The sequence below is a fragment of the Canis lupus genome, chromosome 22 (assembly GCF_048164855.1).
Source record: "Canis lupus baileyi chromosome 22, mCanLup2.hap1, whole genome shotgun sequence".
NCBI classification, from domain to species: domain Eukaryota; kingdom Metazoa; phylum Chordata; class Mammalia; order Carnivora; family Canidae; genus Canis; species Canis lupus.
This window is the reverse complement of record NC_132859.1, coordinates 25,691,158-25,697,431: the sequence shown is the minus strand read 5'-3', so window position 1 is coordinate 25,697,431 and position 6,274 is coordinate 25,691,158. Positions and strand designations below refer to the sequence as shown.

General features: G+C 33.0%; 1 protein-coding gene across 14 annotated transcripts in view; it reads left to right on the top strand.

The window, feature by feature from the left end:
• Positions 1–6,274, top strand: part of ANKRD28 (ankyrin repeat domain 28) — a 204,237-nt gene that overhangs the window by 84,904 nt on the left and 113,059 nt on the right. The gene's annotated exons all lie outside the window — the stretch shown is intronic.

The window sequence follows — 6,274 nt, the reverse complement described above, 5'->3', positions numbered from 1 at the left end:
TTTTGTGTCATATAGAATGACTCTTGATAGGTATATGTTTAAGCTTCATGTCTGTAACAATGGTGTTTTTAAAAAATAAAGTAATTGAGAATAACGTCTTTTTGAAACTTAAGGTTTTTGAAGTTCTTGTTTATAAATTTTTAGAACAGATATGCAAATTTAGATTTGTTTCTGTACTATTAAATATTGTACTATTTTGGATTTATTATTTTTACTTTTTTCAGTAATGTCCTGAAGTTTTGGTTACTATGGACCACCAAATGGCATCATTTTATTAACACATCTAATTAATTTTTAACAAAACTTTAAATTTACAATGCTTTTATATTATTTGGTCTGAGAAAGAAGTCCTCTATTGTAGAAAGTAGGTAAGATGATTTCACTAGAAAGTACTAGCATTTCATATTTGGAAGCTTTAGACCACAAGTAATTGAGTGCCTAATTAAATAAAGATTTATTGCTTATATAATTAATCCAGAGCAAGGTGATTTTAGGGTTGGTTAAGACAATAGTGTCAAGCTCTGGATGAGCTTCTCTGTGAGAGTCTGTTTTCTTAACAGTATTTATGACTGCTGCCTTATGTGCTTATGAGAAACAACCAAATAAAGTGGAAAGGGGCCACTCACTACAAGTTTTCTTTTTTCTTTTTTTTTTTTTATTAAAAATTGTTTAAAAGTTTATTTATTCATGAGAGACACAGAGAGGCAGAGATACAGGCAGAGGAAAAGTAGACTCCCTGCGGAGAGCCCAATGTGGGACTTTATTCCAGGACACCAGGATCATGACCTGCGCCAAAGGCAGCCGCTCAGCCACTGAGCCACCTAGGTGTCCCTGTTTCTTTTTTTAGTCAAGCAAAAGCACCTTTTCCAAAATCTCCTCAAAACTCCCCAGAACCTGGTTCTGTTGGATACTGGCTTATTCTAAACAAGCCCACCACCAAAGGTAGAATGGGATTAATTTTTTGCTTAGGTCAGTCATTGTTTATTACCTGATTCATCCCCTGGAGCAAGAATAGAGGCTTACCATCTGGTTATATTGCCATTCCATATATGGAGAAAATCAGCATTTCTTTAGGAAGTCATAAAGGGGGAAATAGTTGTTTGGATAGGTGACCTAAAAGTCACTTGGACCTGGAAGAAGCACTGTTAATCGAAAAAGTGAAACACAGTCAAAAATTTATAAAGGCAGAGTGGTATGTATATATAGTGTAAAGAATGATTGGAATATAAGTTATTAGACCTAAGTACTCATATTTTCTTACCTTATTTATATACATAACTTGAACAAATCGATTTAAGTTCTTTGGGACTCACTTTCTTTTATTGTAAAATGTGTGGGTTTACAATAATGGCCTTCAGTCCTTTTTCCACTCCAAATTTCAGATGCTCTAAAAATTTAGAATGATCCTGAATGACCTGCTTTTCCCCAAAGGGTTTCATTTGTATTTCTAAATATATTTAGCCAATATCATAATTATTACTTTCTTTCCCTAGGATTTACTAGAAACCTTAAAGACATGTTGTGGAGCCCAAATAATGAAGTCTGAAATATTAATAACACATTTCAAAGGAAAAGCCTAACTTTGTAAGAAAATTATTTTCTACACAAAGAAGTTGTTTTCTTCCATCCAAAGTGATAGAAATTGGTGTTAATTATAGAATTTTATTTCAGAGACAGTGATAGGTGTAAGCCTATGTTACATGATTCAGTTCATACAACAATCTCATAAAGTTGGTAGAATAACATTTCCATTCCACCAGTAGTTAACAAAACTTAAAACTCAGAAAGGTTAAACATTTCCAGTATCAGTAAATATAGCAAAACAGGGATTTGAATCCATGTCAGACTTGATAGTAACTGGGTAAATAAAGTAAATTGGAGAAAGAGAAGTCTTTCTCTTTTATCAAATAGTGCCATAAAGTGTAATGTTTCAAATATGGATTTCTCCCCCTAAAAGTTATGTCCATGTTCTATGGATTCCTACCTTTTAAACTGTAACACAACTACGATCCTAATTTTCATGGTACTATTAAATGTTATTCAGTGTTATTAAGTGCTATGAAGTGTTAGCATTGCAAATGAATGAATACATAAGCCTCTCTGGTATCTAATTTTTTGGCTGGATAAAAATGTCATTCAAAGTAATATCAAACTAGGGGAAATTATAATCTAGCCAATGCTGTTTTTAGTGTTTAAAACAGAGGAAGACTTGGATTATGAGTGACGCCTTTTAAACACAAAAGAGTTGATTTAAGAACTAGTCAATAAGTAGATCTTCCCTATATCTTATCACATAGCTTAATATTTTTGAAAATGCTTTCTTATATATTTTATTAGATTGTGAATTTAGCTTTGTCGTTCAAAATATTTGGGGATTGGTTTGCCAAATTGCCTTTGAAATTATTAACATGTTTTAAGCTTTCAAAAATACCTTCTGGGATCATTAAAATGATGTTGAGTTTACTTTGATGATGAAGTAGTCAGCAAGTATATACATATCACACAGATTATTAGTTTTCATGATTATTGTAATAATATTGTTGGCAGTTAACCCAAAGTAGTAAACTCTTAAGTTTGTACAGGTTGCCTGAATTCCTCCCACCCCCATTCTTCACCATGCTTTTTAGTCTTTTCTGGAAATATGGAAGAAATGCTCTAATCTTCAACCAGTCTTTTTTATGATCACATGTCATTTGTGCTGGTGTCAGTATTCCAAGCTGTTGATGTTTCTATACTCTTAACACTTCTCTGAGTTATTTGAGGTCATATGTACTCTCCATCATAAAACAGTGCACATGTACACACTGTACGCACGTGTATGGTCATCTGTAGGTACTCACAGTTACTAGTGTTGAACCCATAACTCTCAGCCCCATCTCAAGTATACCCACCCAACTTCCAGCTGGCTTCCATGCAACTTGGAATAGAAATAGGGGAATGGGGATCCCTGGGTGGCGCAGCGGTTTGGTGCCTGCCTTTGGCCCAGGGCGCGATCCTGGAGACCCGGGATCGAATCCCACATCGGGCTCCCGGTGCATGGAGCCTGCTTCTCCCTCTGCCTGTGTCTCTGCCTCTCTCTCTCTCTCTGTGACTATCATAAATAAATAAAAATTAAAAAAAAAAAAAAAAGAAATAGGGGAATGAAGAAGAGAGAAAAACCAACTCAGTAAACACTCAGGAGAGAATTCCTCTATAGTTTCTCCATGCCTAGAAATGGCACCTCTCTTTTGTTCTTGGCAGTGCTTTTAGATTTCAGCCTCAGATTTTTAAGTTTGCTTCACCATTATTCAGTTTTCCTTGAAGATCTATAAACGAATGTATGTACTAAATGTCATTGTGACTTAAATGGCTTTTGGGTGTTCTGAAACAAAGAAGATACTGTCTAAATGAAACCAGCTATTTGTGCAGCTAGAAACTGGTGGTGACTTATTTTTTATGTTCCAGTCATGTATTGTTTTTTATTTAGCATATATATATATTTTTCACATCTTTCATTTTTTAGCCCTAATACATTTGAGGAATATGTATTGGGAATGTAGTATATTAATCCATATTAGTAATGAAAGCTTTCTCATTTTTCTTGATAGTCACATAGTTTTGCATTGTTTATAATGTAATTTATTTTACCAGTTCCCCTTTTATATAACATTTGGATTATTTTTAATCTTGCTAATAGAAAATAAATTGAGATCCAAGAAAACAAAAATTCTGCTTTAGTGGACATGCAAAAATTTTAGAATATTTGTATTTGTAATGAATTATTAAACAAATTATTGTCTTTCCAGATAGACTAAATGTCTTCTAAGTTCTTTGAAGGAATTTTAGTGGACATGTATATATAAGTAGGTGTTGGGTAAACAATGATATTTTTAATAGAGATGAAGTATCTTGTATACTCAGAAATAAAGCTGATTTTTTTATACTTATAATCACATATAAATAAATGATTGAAGTTATATAGTATAGCAAAATGTTGTAAATGCTGTCCTAAATTTCAGACGGAGCTGAAGTTCTTAATTGGTCTCTTAGGTCTTAGCTAGCATGTTAGCCTTTTTTCCCCCTAAGTTTGAATGAGATACATAATTGACATACAATAAATTACATATACTTGAATTGTACTATGTCTTAAGTTTTGGCATATGTATATACCTATAAAACCATCACCATAATCAAGGTAGCCAACATTTCCATCACTCTCAAAAGATTTCATTTGCCCCTAACCTCTGGTCTGTTTTGTGTCACTATCGGTTAATTTTTATTTTTTAGAGCTTTATATAAATGAAATCATACAATATGTCCTCCTTTTGTATAGCTTTTCTTTTCACTCAACATAATTATTTTGAAGTTCATCCACGCTCTGGCATATATTAACAGTTTATTCTTTTCTCTTGCTGAGTGTAGTATTACATTGTATCTATAAAAACAATTTGTTTATCCACTCAACTATTGATAGACACTTGAGTTTCCTTTTTTTATCCATTAAAAATAAATCGGCTATGAACCTTTCTATACAAGGCTTTATATGAAAATAGGCTTTCTGTTCTCGGGTAAATATCTAGTGGTAAGGTCAAGCCATCTGGTTAACTTCTAAAAAAAAATTGCCAAATGTTTCCAAATTTGTTGTATCATTATATATTCTCACCAAGATATGAAAATCTGTTTTCCACCAAAATTTGGTATGATCAGTCTTTTCTAATGTTAAAAATTCTGATAGAATGGATACACGGTTATCCATCCCACAGTGTATCTCATTGTAGTTTTAATTTGCATTTCTGTGGTGACTAATGATATTGAATATCTTTTCATATGCCTCTTGGCAATCTGTATATTCTCTTTGGTGAAATGTCTTTTCAAATGTTTTTGCTAGGTTTTTTTTTTTTAATTGTTTTTCTTGCTCTTGAGTTTTGAGAGTTCTTTTTATGTTCTGGATACAAGTATTCAATCTGTGTTTGTGTTTTCATTCTCTTAAGAGTTTATCTGAAGAGCAGAAGTTTTAAATTTTGTTGTGTTGAATTTATCAATTTATTCTTTTATGAATCTTGGTTTTGGTGTTGTATCTAAAAAGATATCTACTGAGGTGTTCTTGTATCTTCCTAGAGGTTTTATAGTTTTAAATTTCACATTTAGATCTATAATCTGTTTTGAGTTAATATTTACATACTATGCATGATATATACCACAGATATTCAGTTAAAATATTTTTTGAAAAAACTGCTTCTTCACTGAATTGTCTTTGTATCTTTATGAAAAATCCGTTGATAATGCCTGTACCATAACTGTTGTGATGCTATAGCTTTATAATTCTTGATCACCAACTTTTTAAAAGTTGTTTTGAGTAGGACCTTTTGTTTTTATATAAATTTTAGATTCAGCTTTTAATTTCTAGGGGAAAAACTGGATTATGTTGATCTGTAGGTCACCTAGGCAAAAATTAACCTCTTAACAATATTGAGTCTTCTGACCCATGAACAAGTTATAGCTCTTTTATTTAGGACATTTTTTTCTCAGCAAATTTCATAATTTCACTGTGGATGGCCTTTTATATATTTTGTCAGATTTACCTATATTTTATAAATTTGTTTCTGCTATAAATATTTAATTTCAAAATATGCTAAATATTCTGTACTGAGGGTTTTTTGTTGTTGTTGTTGTTGTTGTTGTTGTTGTTGTTTTGAGTACTCTGTCTAATGCTCTAGGAAATAGGAGGTTTTCACCCTAGCTGGTAGGAACAGGACACTTCCTTGTTTGCAACCCAAGCACTGTTCCTTCACAATCCATATATTTTCACTGGGGGTGATATTACCTACAGCTTGGCAAAATTTATATTTTGGTTGTGAGCATATGTGTGTGTGTGTGTGAGAGAGAGAGAGAGAGAGGGAGAGATCGATCAGTCACATTATTACAATGATTTATGTATGGCCCCCCAAAGGGCCAAACTGGAGAGATTAGGTACACAGTGGTATTAAAATTTCATGAGGGTAGTTGGGGGGGGGGGTTCTCTAAAACCTCCTGGGTCAGGGTGATAAGAAAAAGGTTGAAAATTATTACTTTAATTACTTTGGATGCTTCTTTTCACTAGACTCAGTATTTTTATACACGTGCTGCTTAGTACTTAGCTGAGTACACAAGGGGATAATCTGCAGATCTATGGGATTTCCTAGCTGTACCACCCTCTCTCTGTTGCTGTCTTGAGAATTCTAACCCTTGTATTCCCAGACTGTCAGCTCTGTCTCCTTAACACAGGCATATATGCCTATTAAAATATACATAGCTC